A 17,826-nucleotide genomic window follows, 5' to 3' on the forward strand; every position below is an offset into this window, starting at 1 on the left:
TGATCTACACCTGACCCAGCACCCTAATGCAATGTCCGCACATATCTTCACTCTTTGTTCTTACCATAAAATGATTCGGGCAAATAACTCAGATTGTGATCAATACCCTGACACACATTTCTGCAGACACTGAAGACATTGAGAAGGAGATCTTAATCATCTGAATGGCAAAACTGAGAGCTGTGCAGCAGTGATGAGCATGGCGCCAGCTGGAACATATGGAAGCCACTAAGAGAGGGGGAACAGGGAGCTGTGTTGTGGCCTGGCTGCGGTGACGTGCGTCTGGGAGACGGACTATTTTAGAAGAGCTTTCATTTACAACTCAGCCCCACCCTTTGCTTTTCTTGCCAACCAAACCCACCACCAGTTAGCGATACTGAAATCTCACAACAAGGGTCCCACTCCAAGTCAACAATACACCAATAACACCTTTAAAATGATGCCATACCTTGCAGCTACAGTAACTCCACGCCAAAATGTGTCAGCAGAAAAAAACAGAAAAAGAATGAGAGGTTCGAGAGTGAGAGGGTCTGAGATTATAACCTGTGCATGTAGGCCACCCACAAGGCCTGCTGAAGGGGAAACCATGACTACTGATGTATAATGCAGAAACACATCTACAAAAGTAAATGTGCATGTGTACTGGGGGAGGGGAGATGGAGAAAAGGGTGGTGAAATGGATACAGATAAAAAACAGCAAACATTAACAACAAATAAAAAGGGCTGGAGCTGGTCAGATAGATGGTTAATGAAAGATTTGAGAATAAATATAGTCTCTCTCTGTGTGTGTGTGTGTGTGTGTGTGTGTGTGTGTGTGTGTGTGTGCGCGCGCATGTTCCCTCTCAGACCGCGGGGAATTCTTCCAGGGATAATTCCCTCAAAGCAAGTGTAATGCGGCGGGCCTTCCTGAGGCGTCAGCTTTTTTCTCCTCTCTCTCCTTTCTTCCCTTCTCATTCATTTGATGTGCTTCCTCTTAATCTTCCCTGGGCTGTCGACCTCACAGAGACAGAGGACACACTCAGCCATTCATCCATGGCTACTCATTCACATGGCGGAGAAAGCCTCCCCTGTTCGGCGTACTTAAGTGTTTGTGTGTATGGGTGTGCGTGTGCGTCCGTTCTTCGCAATATCATTCGCTGCATGACATCGGAGTCTGCAGATTTTCTAATCCAATCCATTGAGGTACTGAATTGCAATTCTGTACCTAAGTGCAGTACTGTACTCTGTGCTGTATTTTTCTTCCCGTGGCGTGAATGAGCAGTCAGTGATTCAGCAATGAGTGTTGATGATTCAATTATGAGCCTGGGGGGAATATCTTGAAGATTAGAGGAGCAGGCTTGTAACCAGAAGGTCATTGGTTAGAGTCCCCAGACCAGCAGGCAAAATCTGGATGGGGAAGGTGAATGAGCAACGCTTTCCCTTCCCTCAACAACAAATGCTGAGGTGTCCTTGAGTGGCACACTTAACACCAGCTGCTGCAGGCGAGCGTCTAACTAGCAAATCACGGAAGAATGCAGTTGCACTGGGCCGCTCCCGGGAGTGACTGTGCGTAACTGTAAGAATGTGAAGGAAGCTGCTGAAAAAGAGCAGGCATGTAGTATAAGAAGGTTTTTTTTCTTCTCCCATTATGGCGGCAGGCTTTTGTAAATCCCGAAATGCAATGATGAGGAGATGCATCATTCCCCCAAGTGTTTTCAAAATCCAGTCAGCCATCAGCGACGTCTGAGATATCGTGTGTGACAAAACAAATGATCAAACACAAAACCAAAAAAATTAACGCTAAGAGACTGATCTATATTCCTCCACCTATTTCATCTTGGGCAACAGTGATCTAAACATGATGCAGTGATGTGACTACAGTATAATCCACCGGAGGGAGGTGGTATGGAATACGACTGCAAACCTAGGAGAAGCACAGAGTACAAAAGCAGGCGAGAGTGTGAGTGAGTGCGCCTTTACAGGGGAAAGGCACCGCTGCAGCGCCGAGCGCTACTTGTCATTTCTGCCTGGCAGCCACCATCAAGGCATGCTCCATGGCTGCGGGGTTCTGACACGGGGACAGCTACTCAATCTGAATTAAAATTCAACAATGGGTAATGCCTTGAGTGTAAACACATAGATAATTAAATCAATTAATATCCATTAGCGAAATGCACTGTACACCCTCAGCCAGGAGCCAATAATGCACAGTATTTTAATTTGCGCCTCAGAGCGATGTTTCTGCTCTCCGCTACACATACATGAAAACATACATGTATAACATATCCACCAACGGCCTCCATAAACTGCAGCTATTTGGATTTGGCTATGGGGATTCATGAGCCAAGTGTATAGGCTATGTCTGGCTAAAGGAGATTCTCAGAGGACGTTTCAAATGGAGCTACACTTGGCTGTCTGGTCTCTCTTGCTGAACTATCACAAGTGGCATATAAAGCATGTCCAGAAAGTAAAGAGGGAGCAGATATTTTTCCAAAACAGGATGCTAAAATAACTGCCCAGTGCGTTGTGGTGGGCTTGCATTTTCATAAATTAAACCAAGAGGAGCCAACATTCCTAAATGAAATTACTGGATATCAAATAATGCGGTTTTATACCATACTACTTAATCGTAATTAAAAATGTAAAAAATGAAGATTCACGTGTTGCGCTTTGGGATTTTTTCTGTGCGACTTACACTACCAGTCAAAAGTTTGGACACACCTGATTGAATGTACTATGTTTTTCATGATCTTAAAGCCACTTTGATCTACAGGTTTATGCTTAAATGCTTGAACTTTGTTTCTTAGTCAAATATAAATAGTGAAGTTGATGCCTATGTATGAATTTCTTTCCCAAGCCTTTCCATCAAGTCAAACAGTGGTGACTTTAAAGAATCTGAAAAAATAAGATAGTTTTGATTTATTTAACACTTTTTTGGTCACTGCAAAATTCCATTTGTGTTATTTCATAGTTTTGATGTCTTCACTGTTATTCTAAAATGTGGAGAATAGTAAAAATAAAGAAAAACTGACTGGTAGTGTAAACAGAAAATATAATGCAGCTATCAAGATATGGATATGTAGTCACTGGCATCTCCCTGGCTCTGCATCACTCATCAGCAGCCCGGTCGACGGAGCATGAGGCAGCCTGGGCAGTCAGAGAGAGGGGGCTGGGCCTCGTCTTTTGAGAAAGTCACGTCTATTAAAATGAGGAATCACAACAGAATCACTGCAATCACCAAGAACAACAAATGTACTGGAGTGTACCTTGCTGACATCTGTGCAGAGATACATTGACATACATTGTTTCTCAGTACATATTAACACACACTGTACAGGCACTGAGCTTGGCATACAGTAGAGCAGCTGCAGATAAGAGGATTTGGGGATATTGTCCAGGTTCACTTGACCTGTGGAGAGCACGTGTACCAAGACCGAGTGTTTGTTGCAGGGTGTGTGTGGGTGTGTGTGTGTGTGTGTGTGTGTGCGTGTATGTGTGTATTGAGACTATGGTCACACGAAAGCCACTGTGCTGAAGGGAGTGAGAGTTCATTTGCATTCATACATATTCCATGTTGTTAGCGTTGTATATGTTGTGTAACACATCGGGCCAGCTATTTTTCTACATCTGTTTTGAGAAAAATATTTGTGGGATGGGAAGATGTATCAAAATTCAATATACAGCAATACAAAAAATGGCAATACGTATTGTGGAGCAGAAACATTTATCACAATATTAACTACATATTATTCTGCTGCAGTAATTACATATGGGAAGGCTTGCCCATCACAATTTTACAAGCTCTCCATCCAAATTATATTATTTGAACTTTGTAATGACATTTAAAAATTTTTGTTTACATTCTAGCAAGCCAACGCCATTGCAATTGAACTTTTATGTATGACCTCGTATCGTGGTTGTATCGAATCATATTGTGAGATATGCATATCGTCCCATTGCTAGAACAACTGACCAATCAGTTTACCTTCTAACCCTTGATAGACAGGTGGCTAGTCCTCATGTCAGTGCTTTATCTGAAACACCAACAGCCAGCTAACATTTTTGGGAGGGGCATGTGACCTACGCAGAGTCCCGCAACCAACTAGTGCTGTTGTCCGATCTGTTATCATTTCTTTACAAATTAAAAAAGAATGCTTTTTCCTTTTTAGATAATGCAAAGAGATGCAGATGATGGATGGGTAAGAGAAAGGATCTCCGTTTCTCTGTGTCTTGTTCATGTCTGTCACACTGTTGACCACACCAAGCAGCCCTCTCACCAGGCCACCAGCCCTTCACTCCAGAGCAGAAGATGAAAAGACTCTTTTCTTTAACACCCTCTCCAATTAGACAAGGACTTAATCTGAGGATACTGCGCAGCGTTTATGGCATAGGTTATAACATGGGGCGCTCTTGGAAGCTGGCTTGCTGTCCAGAGGTCAGTGTGTAAAAGACAGAGGCGTAACATGCTGCCTCTTTCATCTTAAAGGCAGTGACAATGATGTCACATTTCTAAGAGGCAGTGTCAAAAAGTTGCCTCAAGGGCAGGGAACTTTTGTCCAATCACGGGGCTGGAGATACTCAGCAGCTCCACCTCTCTGGTTCATTGGCTGGCATAAAATTAATCAATCACCAGGCAATAACCAGCTCACTGATGGCAGAGGACATATAACTGCCACCGAGCAATCAATCACAAGCTCTTGTATTGGAGTTTATGATGGCTGCATTGACAGGGTCACACTTGACTGCAAGAGCGGGAGCATGCATACATGCACACATCACACACACACGTGTACACACACACACACACACACAGAGAGAGAGTCCCAGCACACTGGCTAACTAACCACCATCCCATTTATCTATGCCACAGAGAGATCAAACATTGGCCTCATAAATCATACAGGCTGTCATCACTGTCTGCGCTCCTGTTAGCTGCCCACAGACTACAAACGAGCAGAAGGAAAATTAATATTATAATAGTCATTGAGCTGAGTGCACGTTTTCAGTGTCAGACCTCAGCCAGCGCCATAGAGATAAATATTTTATCCTGTGTGGTGTTTCAGGCCGTCACATCACAGCTTTACTCCGTTCTTGGCTCAATGTGTCAAAGGTCTGAAAGAAACATTGTGAACGTGCCAAATGTGTTGGGATGAGATGCAACATCAAAGGTTAGGCCTGCGTTTGAGTTTTTCAATCCAACATTCGGTATCATGATTTTGCGAGGAGAAGAAAAAAAACATACACACATACTTGTGGTGTGATTGATCAGTAACGCTACACCACAAATGACATCACCTGAAATGTCACTACCTTGTAGCAAAGGTATTTGGTTAGCTAATAACTTCAAATAAAGTAGATTTTGCTGTCAAGGCAGCAACCACTTTCTTAAAGCAGGTGTCACGTTTTTCTCCAAAAACATCTCAATTCACAATGAAACAAATTTGTTTTCATTTGTTCGTTTGTTCATTGTTTCATTTGTTGAATCATATGCTGCTGTGAGATGCCGTCTTACCATTTCTTGTATTTTTACATGACTGGGTACAACTGTTTGGGAGCTGTTCAAAATATACCTAACCAACTGATAACCCCAATGACATATCTGCTTTACTCCAACATCCAACCCAAGTTGTTGCATAGATGTCCATCCTAGTTTAACAGCACAGGGGATAGCTGCAGTAGATGTGTATTTGTAAATGTCTCCTCAACATCACATGCTCAGAATCAGCTACAAAATTCGACATAGGAGAAAAATGTATCAACTTGGATGACATTGTATCTTTGAAACAACTTTGTGACATATTTTGCCACTAAATCACCATTATCCAACATAAATATCACAAGAATTCCTATGACTACTTTGAGTGCGTCGGTGTTGACCTTCAGCATGGCATGAAGTCATAACTTTGAACTTTTAAAGCAGTGACACATGAAAGAGCAAGATGACTAGGGTCTCCCAGAGGCGAAGGTTAAGCTGGAACGTCGTGCCAATGTCATCCATGTTAGGAGTCATCCTCCATGTAGAAAGGTCTCTCTAACTCAACTGGTTCGACAATCAAGACAAGGTCAAACGGATGACAAGCGGTCTAAACATATAGCATTTTAATTCCATCATGTCATTCTCAGGCAGACAGCAAAGCCCTGAGGGGCGATGAGCCTGCTTCCTAGGCCTCGTGCAGTGAGTCAACACCAAACCTGTTTTTGATGGGCGCCATGGTTTTCCAATAAAGTCTGATTTGGGGGGCGTAGGCAGTTGAAAGCGTATACTGGGGCTTGTCAGGCTGCATGGTATCCAGGAGGGGGGCATTTAAGAAACAATCAGCACTTGATTTTTGTTTTTTGGAACCTCATCAAGCCATCTGAAGTCAATATACACTTTACCCCAGTGTTTACCAGCATTAAAAATGTAAAAAAAAAAAAAAAAAACCTCACAAAAAAAATAAAGTCAATTTCATAGTGATAAAATATCTTCAATCTAATAAATCACTACGTAAACAAAGTCTATGGCGGGGCAACAGTGCTTCAGGGAGTGCCACACTGATTACAATATAAATAAGTAAAGTATTCAGAAGTGGGATTTTGCTTTTTAAGTCAAAACAGTGAATCTAAAGATTATTGGCCTCTAAGAGATTCTGGCATCTACCTGGTTAACTGGTGAAAGGGGAAAGTTTTATGGACAAAGTGTTATCATAGTGTATCCAAAATAGTAACAGGACGTCTCAGGAAATGCCTGCAGGGCTTTGGTGTTTATTGCTGGATAATATAAGATGAAACGTTAATAATCCCATGGGGAAACTGAACATGTGAAGCTTTATGCCGCGGCCACACTGATCCGTTGTGTCTGTCCGTCTCCGTTCATTTCAATTCATTTTCAATGAGAGCTGTCCGTTGTCCGGGCAGCGCTGATGACGCGTCCGTCTCCGTCAGATTTCCGTCCGGTTTGACGGACAGAAAGTTCAACCCAGTTGAACTTTTTCTGGACGGACGGATTCCTCCTGATTCACCCTGGCATGAACCCTTTTATCCTATTCAACACAACTGCAGTCATTCTGTCTCTAGTGGGGAAACACTGAACAGTACACTCCAACACACAGCGTAGCAGTGTCCCTGACCGTCTACATCACCGCATCAAAACACACGCAACAAAGAGATGAATTAATTAGGACTGGTAGTCAAACCAACAGCTGTATTGTTCTGAAGTGGAAGCACCTTTAAAAGATAACTTGTGAAGGCTAAATATGTCATCAACTGAGGTTTGACATTGACTGTGTTGCTCTTAATGTGTGACTTACCAGCCTTCAGGATGGAGTTTATTAAGCCTATTCAGACAGAATGAGCTTTCAGGACAATTGCTCTATTGACACTGGAGTATTATTACCTGAAGAAGTTCATTGATTTGTGGAAATCGTAGGTGTGCGTATCTGCCATGCATGCGGTTTGTAAAGTAAAACTTCAAGCGCAAATTACCTACCATATTTTGGTGAAGACAAAGGTTCCCTGATAATACTAAAGCTGTGCAATTTGAACTCTAATTCCAGACGTATATTTTTTTTTGGTGCGTCGTTTCTTTTTCTTGCACGATTTCTTTCTTCCACCTGCCATGAAAAATGGAGGCAGTTGTGGAATCTGTAGAGGAAGGTTTTGAATGCAATTCTAATGCACACTTTAAGTTTTGTTTGCCAAATTAGGAAGTGACAAATTGTAAGATCTTGATCTTGAGTGACTGCATCCGGGGCACTGGCGATTTCAGTGAAGTTCGTTATCCCGTGTGAATGTGTTCCACAAAATGCAGAACTTGCGGAGCAGCCTTATTAATTACATGAGGTCCACAAATAATAAGAGTCCCATGCAAATAGGGCAAACGTCTGATATATATTTGTTATCAAAGGACATCTGTAAAGTCCATGATTGAGAGAACTTTGTAATTTAACACAAAATTACAGAGATGTGAAGATCCAAAGGTCGACCCTCTGACAAGTGCGTTCAATCTTTTTCTTCTAATTAATTGTATTGCCTGATGTCTTCTAATTGCTGTGTAGACCTTAACTAATGCCTCCATGTTGATAAAAAAAAAAAAAAAAACAGACTTCTCCCACCCTATGCCAACATAATCACAAAAACAGTCTAAAAATCTATTTGGACTGTTTTACCTGTTACTATTTTTACAGGGCAAAAAACTGGATGTACAAGAGGCTGGAATCTGCACTGACACACGTGTGCAGTCTGTAGAAGTTACTGACATGGTAGATTCAACAGGACAGACATGCTCCGGTATTGATTACATTACCCTACTTACTGTTAATCTAATCCCATCCAAATAGGGTTTTGGGGAACTTTCTTCACAGGGAATCATAGGTAATTGAGCTTGAGAATTCCCAAATTGGACCAAATGAATACATTAAGCTGATCATTGGGTTTCTGTTGCACTCTTTTAAAGATAACATCAGAATATGCCATCACAAATTTAGTAAAAGTGAATTAGAAAATCCTACATGTACCATCTTTAGATAAATCCGCGATATCCAGTTAATTCAAAGCCAAAAGTCAACGATAATTGGATTTTAAATCTGGTTACAGCCAGTGAGAGCTGCAAGTGGAATAGAAATAGCTGTTCTAGACCAAGTATTCACTCTGGTGGAGATCTGCAAAAACCTAATCTCGAATAAGAATGCAAAAATGGTGTCATACATCTGAGGCCTAGTTGCTTAGCAACTTGATGTGTTCGACATTTTTGCATCAGGATCACATAGAATGGCAATCTGATGCAGGGTAAAACTGGTAATCATTTTGTAATCCTGATATAGGCTGGTTAATTTGGCAGTGGTATCACATTTCAACAGCTGTAAGGAAGTTGAAGCAGCTTCCTCTCCTTGTCCATACTGAAGCCCCAGTGGGCTTCAGCCAGCCTGGCACAGCATCTCTGCTATAAGTATTTGTCAAATGGATCTATTCATAGGCCTGCTGGGCAATACGCAACCATCTAGAAAGGCCTGTTTCACTGCCGTTCCACATCTCGCAAACTACCTCCAATGTCAAATGAAGAATGGGAAGTTTTATCAAGACTGTTTGAAAAACAAAAAAGAAACAGTTCATTATTTCAGGAGCACATCATTCTCCACTTGATGTGGAAGTAAGGACTGTATAAAAAGCAACAATTATTTCTACAGAAGGAAGGATTCCATCCCCGCTACAGTCCCAGAGTGTCTGTAAACAGTCAGAGATCTGTGTGCAGGCAGATCTGTGGAGACTGGAGTGTAGCTCTGACTTCTCAGCGGGATGAGATTGGCAGGGTATGGACATTTCACTTGCAAAACAAAACACACATCACTTGCAGAGCCTTCTGTTTGCACCCCGCAGAGAGAGAAGGGCTCCTTGTGGAAGCCAAGCCTCATAAATAGCAAGGCTTGTTAAAAAACGAACAACAAAGGGGAGGATAGCATTAGAGTTACTAAAAATGGAGACTTTGGTACCACCCACCCACACAAACTATTCCATTATACATCTGAGAGTAGTCAGCCCTTTGTCTAGACCTTTAAGACTCAAGCATCGCACTAGATTCAAAATTCTATTCATTAGTTGATTTCTTTTATGGAAGATGTTTAACCAATTTATACTGTATGTATTAACAACATTAAAAATTCAGGGCAATCAGCAAAAATTAAGAATTCCAGCTATTCCAGCTTTTTTATGCAGTGAATGAGATGCTTTCTGTAAGGTCTCGCTAACTCGACTATCTATATGACCCGTGGATGAGCTGGCTATCAGCTCCAGATTAACTCCAGAATGCTCCACTGAGGAAACAAGAGTGGAGTGGGAGGATTACCCAGCTCAGCTCAGCTAAGCCTGGCCATACAAGCATGCAGGGAGCTACAGGCGATGGAAGGGAAACTATTCATAATGTATCCTCAGCTTTTACCTAAGTGGACTGTTTTCTATTGTGTCATGATATCAGGATACAACTTTTAAAAAGCTATATCGAGTATACAAATTATGTGTATAAACGCAGAGGTTAGTTTTTGCAGACAATCTCTTTGCAACCGTCATCCTTAAAATGTAATTCCAATAATATTAAATGCTTCTAAACAATAAACAAACGTTAGGAAGCCATTTTAGCTGTCATATATTGCCAGTGCTTTTATCAATAACTCAGTCGGTCCGTTTGAGAATGAAAAAAAGGCATCAATTCAGTAACGACAAGCATAAACCAAGCCAGGATAGGGGTGACAGTGGCTCAACAACTTCACTTTGTACATTGTGAGTTTTGTCTCGCTGTTAATAATACTATAATAATACAAATCAGTGATAATAGAGGGAAAGACTGCAAAAAGCCTCCCATTAACTATGACCCTTCTGCAGTAAGTTGCCCTCCACTGTGGGCACAGAGCTACAGCAATGGGAATGGGGGTGGGGGTGGGGGGGGGTGTAGTTGCCGAAGCTGCCGTCTCATCTGCCGATATCAGTGATAAACCGTCATCAAAGTTGATCTGTGCAGTCAGTGAGTGGCAGGCAATCCAAACAGCTCTGGGTTAGTGAAATATGCTTGCAATTCACATACACTTACATGCACAGGGACACACGCACACACACACACACACACACACACAGCTCAAGTGCTTCTTTGCCTCATGCCATCTCTATGGACCGCAGCCAGCACTGAATTACTTGTAGCCAGAGCCGTAGTTTGCAGTTCTCAAAGCCCTGAAGGATGCTGCTGCAGCAACTACACTTGCTATTCGCTGACAAGAAGCCAAATGCCTCTGCAGAAACAGCTTCACGAGCAAAACCCATTCCCCTTTTTATATAATTTAGAAAAGCAACTGGCCTTCACTCACCTATAAGGGTGAGCTGACCCAGAGTGGCAATTGGTTGGATCACCTGATAATACAACACCCCTGACTCAGTGTCTCCTTGACTCGATGTATTCTGTGCTACTGTATGTGCTCCAAAAAGGACACAGCTGCTCGATGGTTTATGCATACATCTTCTGTTCCACTTGGATTCAACATCAGTGATGTAACCTGGGGTCACTGGGTGTTTCAGGTCTGTCAACATCAGACATCCTGAACCAGCTTGTTTTCAAGTAGCACATGGATCATCCCATCTTGATCTAGAATCACTATGGGTGTATCTTTGAGAACAACACAACAAAGCTAAAACCAAAGGAAAAAGAGCCAAAGGAAAGAGAAGAGAAGCAGGGAATGAAATTCTGAGTGAAAAAGAAGGTGAAGGGGAGAGACGAGGAATGTCTTTGTTTTTGCAGCAGCACTGTGCATCTGTAATCAGGATCAATGGGCCTTTTTTTTTTTTCTCTGAGAAGGGATTTTCTTCTACTGCCATCTCCTAATAAAAGAGTTTCAGCAAAAGCAAACCATGTTCCCCTCTGTACCAGAGAAACATGTCAGCGTACACAATCATACACACTGGTCATAGCTAGTCCTGGTGCTACAGATGGCAGTATAGTTTTCTAGACCAGTTTACAGCCAGCAAGAACATAAACTTCCCCAACTTCACAAATCAAGTGATGCACTGTCGTCACCCATTCTTGGTTAATACACGATTGCTGCCATTAAGCAAATTGCCTTTGGTTGTGTTGGCACTCTCAGCTTGGCTGGAGCTCTCTAAGTCAATACCGCAGAAAAAGCAGCTTCCTGGTTCGCAGCTCCCCCTCACACATGCCCCCATCAGATGAAATTGCTGTCAAGCCGGCCAGTGTATCCACACTCTAAACTGGAGGGCCCCAGTGCCTGGGTGCAGCATCTCCGCAGCTGGGGAACTGCAGACTGAACCTGGGCACTTCATGTTCTCCGGTCCTCAAATGAAGACAAATGAAGCCTCACTAAAAGAGGAAAGGCCTCTGACCCATTTGAATTAGAAAATTTGAATGTAGGAGCACAGCCTGCGAGAGAGAACGGTTCTCATTTAGAGCAATTAAATCCATCTATCAGCTTTTTTGTATCTACAGTATTATGCGTTCCGTCCCTGTGGCGCACTGGCCTTACCCTTCACCTCAAACCACATGGGGAACATTACATAATGCACTAAGTTTTAATTCTGAAGACCCGGGCGCTCTCCGGTCGTTAGGTATATAATCAGCATCAGAGGACGTCACAATAAGAGGGGGGAAGGCTTCAGATTAGCAAGGTCATACTAGAGGACAAGCAGACAGATGGGGGAGTATTATGAAAAAAAAAAAGCATCGTGAGGGCAGCAGGAATAGAGACTGACTGCAAAAGACAGGGAACCAGTTGGAGAGGGGGAATGAATCAACAAAACTGTGTTGTCAGCATCCCTTAGGGCCGGCAGGGAGCATCAAGCAAGTTGAAATGGGCCGCTGAGTCTCTCCCTTTTTCTCCTTCCTCCTCCTCCTTTCCCTTACATGTCTCCCTCCCTTCTTTCTCATCCATATGGCAGATTCCACCTCTGCCCCTCCCCCCGCCCCTGCCTGCCGCACACTCTATTGAAATGGCCTCTCTCCCACACACAAACCCACGCTCGCTCGCTCGCACAAGCATCCCGCATCCCCTGAGCCGTGTCTTGTTTACGGTTCGATTAGGGCCGACCGCCCTCCAGGACGAGCCTCCTCCTCCTCCCCCTCCTCCTCCTCCTCCTCCTCCTATCTGCCCTGCGCCCAGATGTTGCTCAGATAATTAGGGAAAAACCTGTTTTGTCCACCGGGGTCATAATAACATCTGTGCTGAATGCAGAGACAGCACAAAAAGCTGCAGCGGCACCGACAGCGCCGGTCTCGGAGGAAGAGAGGAAGGATAAAGCTAGACATGCACATATGACCCGTGGCGAACACAGGGATTTATTTGAACACACAAAAGCATTTTTTTTAGGGGAGCGATACACACAAAAATGCACTTGAACGGCTTTACACAAAGGCTAAACACAGGCAAAAAAAAATCCCAGTGCAATGCGGAGGTTAGAGGAGCAGGAGGACTCAAAGACTTCCGCGTGCTGCAGCGAGCACACACACACACACACACACACACACACACACACTCACTCACACACTCCTCCACAGAACAAGGTAATAAAGTGTGTGCCGATGATTGAACAGAACCCCTGGGAGGCACAACACAGCACTATCCCTGCTCCAGAGGTGAGTAATAGGACTGCTACGTCTTCCTTCCCCAAACCGCTAGCGCTGCCTGCCTGCCTGCCTGCCTGCCTGCCTGCCTGCCTGCCTGCCGTATCGCCTGCCTGCCGTATCGCCTGCTGCCGCATTCCACCGGAGTCTGCGACCGAATCACACTCTGCAGTCTGTAGCAAACTGTTAGGGAGCAAAGCTCTCCTGTGGGATAAAAACACCTCCTTCACATCGGCTCATGAATATAGCAGCCAGGCTAAATGTGCCGTGCTTTTGATGACTATCGGCCTGGCTGACAAAGTACCGCCGGTGGAGACACACACACGCCTTGTAAATTCATGGTCTAAGGATTGATTTAATAAGCAAGTGTCTGTTATGATTGGAAAGACAGCCCTCGTCTTTCATTGGACTGTGCAACTTACACACTTGTCAGATGAACAGTGAAAGTTGCACTCCTTCCATCACCTTGCCTATATGCTTCCCCTCTGCCAAATTTCCAACTGAGGCAATTTTTCCTTTTTTCCTTTAGGGACTTTACTAGACAGTACACAATATAGTGACACGAAAGACACTGAAGAAAGCTAAGCTTGTGCAATAAAGAAAGGTCGCAAGCTAAATCCAAGTTCAAGACGTGTCAGTGCCAGTCCTGTGTTTTATAGGTATATTAGGTATAGTATTCTTGTTCTCTAGTCCTTGCTTTTGTATATAAACTAAGCCTATAAAGATTTGTTACGTATCAACACCAGGTGAGGCTTAATTCGTACTTCACCGCATTTGTCAGAGGAAAAGAGCACAGCTTTCTCTCATATGTTTTTTCTTCATGGACTTTGTGGACTTTTGGTTGATTTGCAAATACATTGCATTCACATATGAGATGTGTGAATTTGGAAATCACACATTTATCTAATGACTGGGAAAAAAATGGGAAACGTTCATGAATAGAATGACCCTTTGTCCATGAGAGCTGCACAGACAGGGTCAAATAGCTGTGAATGGGAACTGTAGAGTGGCTGGCCAATCGCTCAAAACAAAGGGCTTTGTGTTCACTGGGAGAAAGTGAACAAGTTGCAACAAAGTCTGCTCACAGCGTAGCACGAAAAACAAGACGCACTGCCCAAAAAGAAGTGGCACACATTCTTTTTCCTCAGACTAACCACTTATTTCTGAAGTATGGATGGATGCCCCTTTAGGGTGGCAGTACCTGTAACCATGCCATCTTTGAAGCCTGTGCAGTTCAGCGTTTTCAACTTTTTCTCCCTAGCTCGTCTTACCTTGCCATTTTAGGAACACAGGAATATTTATTACATCAATACTCTGCTATGGCTTTGACCCTCGCACCCTTTATTGCTGGCTGCTTATTCTACTGTCGTACTCATTGTAAGTCTTTCTGGACAAGAGCATGAGCGAACTGTCGAAATTGTAAATTTAAATGTAAGCATATACAGAGAAGAATCCATCTGCCCGGCTAATCCCAAACAAACCAGAGTGTTGCTTGAAGTGCAGCGCGCAGACACTCAAATTCCCTTCACTGTTACAATGCCATTTAAAGGCAGCGCAACGGCTCTCTTGCTTCTGTGTGTGTGTGTGTGTGTGTGTGTGTGTGTGTGTGTGTGTGTGTGTGTACGTGTGTGTGTAGGTCATTGTTGAGACCCTGTCTGTCTGACACCACTCTCCACTGCCCTTGTCTCTGTCTCCATTCGATCCTGTCTATCTAGGCCATCGGGTTGGGTTAGGGTACGGCTCAGTCACCTAATTAAAAGATAATCACCCTGGTAAGTGCATTTTGTCTGCTGTGCGTTTTTCACACCACAACATTTGTAATGTTTTCCAAACCAAATAACACTTGATGAAAAGTACAAGACTCTGAGACACTGCCCGAGTTCACAAAGGTTTTGGTTTTTTTCTTGTTTAACGGAGCAAATGTAAGAACTTTAGAGACTTTAAAATGATCTAACTTCCAGGTTCATGTAATCTAATCTAAAAATTGCAGGTAATGAAATAAATACTGAACCTATTTTGAAATTTAAAATATCAGAAATCAGAGCAATTCTTTTTTAGTTTTGCACAATAGTTTGCCGATGAAATTGAATTACAACATCTTTTATCCCTTAAAACACATTTCTAAAACTTTTATTATTAACAATTAATGAATTAATTATTCAATATACTTCAATGTCAATATGTGTGAACATATGTCAGTCTGTTTAGACAAAATCTCTGTGTATTCACGGTTTAATCCATACAATGGATTATTCAATCAATAACAGTCAATGCACAATAAAGAGCCTCTAATTGTGACTCCACAAAGTCTTCTCTCAATGTAGCCGCACCAGATTTTGTCACCAAATGGCGGTAAAATTTGTCTTTGACGGATAAATCCATAAGTGTCACTTGCCACGCTGGCCAGTAACTTTTTGAGACAATAAAAGTAGAAAGTTATATAGAGACATTGGTCTTTGCCTATTCTCAAACTTTGTCCCTGTATCACACAGGCTCCTGATTGGCTGCCTGGTACACTGGCTTCACACAAAACGTTAGCGACAAAACTGCAAATTTCCTTTCGTTGTCCACTGTCTGGATGGTTAACTAGCCTAGCGTTAGTTGAAACTTAACATTACTTCCATGTGGCGAGGCACTTCATGATGAATTGTATGATTGAGTCACCAACTGTTTCATACAGTACTTGATTCTATGCACAATATAGCATTGATGACAGGTAGAGTGACATATTCTATGAAAAATTGCGGATAAATTATGAATAAATCTGCGGTAGGCAGGATTTCTAAATTGGCATTTTGTCGGAGCAACTGAGCAAAAGTAATCTCCATATTGGGAGGACATTTTTGAGTATACTAATAGATCAATCGCACAGGAATATCAATAGCCCCATCGCTCCACTATATGCTTTTTAAAATAAATTCTTTGCCTCAAGCATCAGACAAAGGAGGCAAACTCTAAAGCCAGAAAGCGTAGCCCCAGGTTGTCAATGATCCACATGCACGCCGCTATCTCCCCACCTCAATGTTAGCTGCTTTAGTAACGTCACCAAGCTCATATTTTCACATTTTGATATGAATCATTAGTTGCCACTTGAGCTGGACCTTGATTTTCTTACCTGCATGCAGCTAGCGCGGATGAAAAACCATGTAGTGGGCTGGCACCAGCTTCCAAGATACTGCTGCGAAAGTTCAGCCGCACCTGCATGTAGGAGGGAGGGGCAGTAGAGGTGAGTCAGAGGGAGCGGGGGAGAGGGGGAGAGGGGGAGAGGGGGAGAGGGGGTGAGTGTTTGTGCGTGACTTTCAGAGAGCCTTTTTTTTTTTTTTTTTTTAAACTTGCTTGTGACCTACCTACAGCAAATTTAAGTGTTCTGGCTGGTAAAAATTATACTTGGCAGGTAAATTATTTTGTTTTACCAGGACTTGGCAAGTGAACCAAAAACTTAATGTTGGACACTGTGTGATAATGTATTCTGTAGGGGGAACAGCGGCTCTGGAGCTGGTAGGGATTCAGTGTCTTGCTTAAGGACACTTCAGCACAGGGGATGCTGCCCACTTGATGGTCACGTCACAGATTAGACCACTGGTTCTCTTGTTTGGGAGCCTTTGGGAGAGGTTTTCTTTATATTCACAAATACTTTTACTCAGATATTTTACTCAGATATTCAGATCAAAATCAGATTTTCTCTTCAAAAAGAAAATATGTGTTATCGCACGCAAATGCCACGCACACACACGCACACACAGACTTAATCAAATACTGCAATTCAAGGTGTCGGTGCTAAGTTAAGCTTCTTAATGTAAAAATGGCCCTAATGGAAAGTTCAGCACCACAAATCGCACGTTTGAAAAGTGTGAGAATTGGGAGAGGTGCTAAAAACTAACACCTGCCTTCAGAGCAGCAGAACATCTTAATTTAGGCACAGCTTTCATCGCCACTTGGTCTGAGTGAGAGTGTGTTGCCTGGAGAGAAAAGTTCTTGGCCCTGGTAATAACAAGTGTGTGTGCGTGTGTGTGTGTGTGCGTGTGTGTGGGTGTGTGTGTGTGTTTTCATGGAGAAATGTCTCTTTATAGGCATAAAGGTGACTGAGAAACTGACAGACAGAAGAAAGGAGCCAAAGTGAGATCCTCCTCACAGACAAAAGACATTGATAGTGACCATTCACAAATAATTCCAATACTTGTTGGCCTATTTCTGGTGATTATCAGCTTGGCCGAAGAAGTACCAATACAGGCCTAATGGGGAGGGTATTAGTAAGCAAGTGTCTGATGTGATTGCAAATGATAAACCTTCATTTGATCGTACGACTGACACACTTGTCAGATGAACAGTGAAAGTGACCCTCCTTCCATCATCTTGTCTATTCTCAACTAAACCTCAGTCATTCTGACATGTAACCTCTGGAAGTGTCACAGACAAATTTCCGACAGATGATAAAAAACATAAAAATCCAGACTTTTTAGGAAATTTCTGCCCCAGTAGGCAGCAGGGATGTGCAAAAGCCTATTTTTTCATGGTTGACTAGTCAGTGGGTGGTGGGTCAGTGCAGACAAAATGCCAAGATTCAACATAAGCTTATTAGGCTAGAGGCAAATAACATAAAAAAATAACTATTAACTAGGATTAACCATAAAAAACGAGGATGAACTGTACATTTTGACACTGATTCTGTCATAAGATTAGGCAATATCAAGTTTTCCTTTAACTTGATATTATATATTATGCTACAAATGACACGGCAGAAACAACACAACCGATAA

The 17,826-nt window shown here is 42.7% G+C and overlaps 1 protein-coding gene across 3 annotated transcripts in view; it reads right to left on the reverse strand.

Annotated features, from left to right (window-relative positions):
• Nucleotides 1-17,826, reverse strand: part of adarb1b (adenosine deaminase RNA specific B1b) — a 132,343-nt gene that overhangs the window by 99,419 nt on the left and 15,098 nt on the right. For 2 of the 3 annotated variants that reach the window (XM_078285958.1, XM_078285957.1), the window contains exon 2: nt 16,185-16,267. The exons of the other annotated variant lie outside the window; for it this stretch is intronic. The gene's annotated coding sequence lies outside the window, so the exon portion shown is untranslated. The remainder of the gene's footprint in view (nt 1-16,184; nt 16,268-17,826) is intronic. 3 annotated transcript variants of the gene reach the window in all.

Source organism: Centroberyx gerrardi, chromosome 10 (assembly GCF_048128805.1).
Source record: "Centroberyx gerrardi isolate f3 chromosome 10, fCenGer3.hap1.cur.20231027, whole genome shotgun sequence".
Taxonomy (NCBI): Eukaryota; Metazoa; Chordata; class Actinopteri; order Beryciformes; family Berycidae; genus Centroberyx; species Centroberyx gerrardi.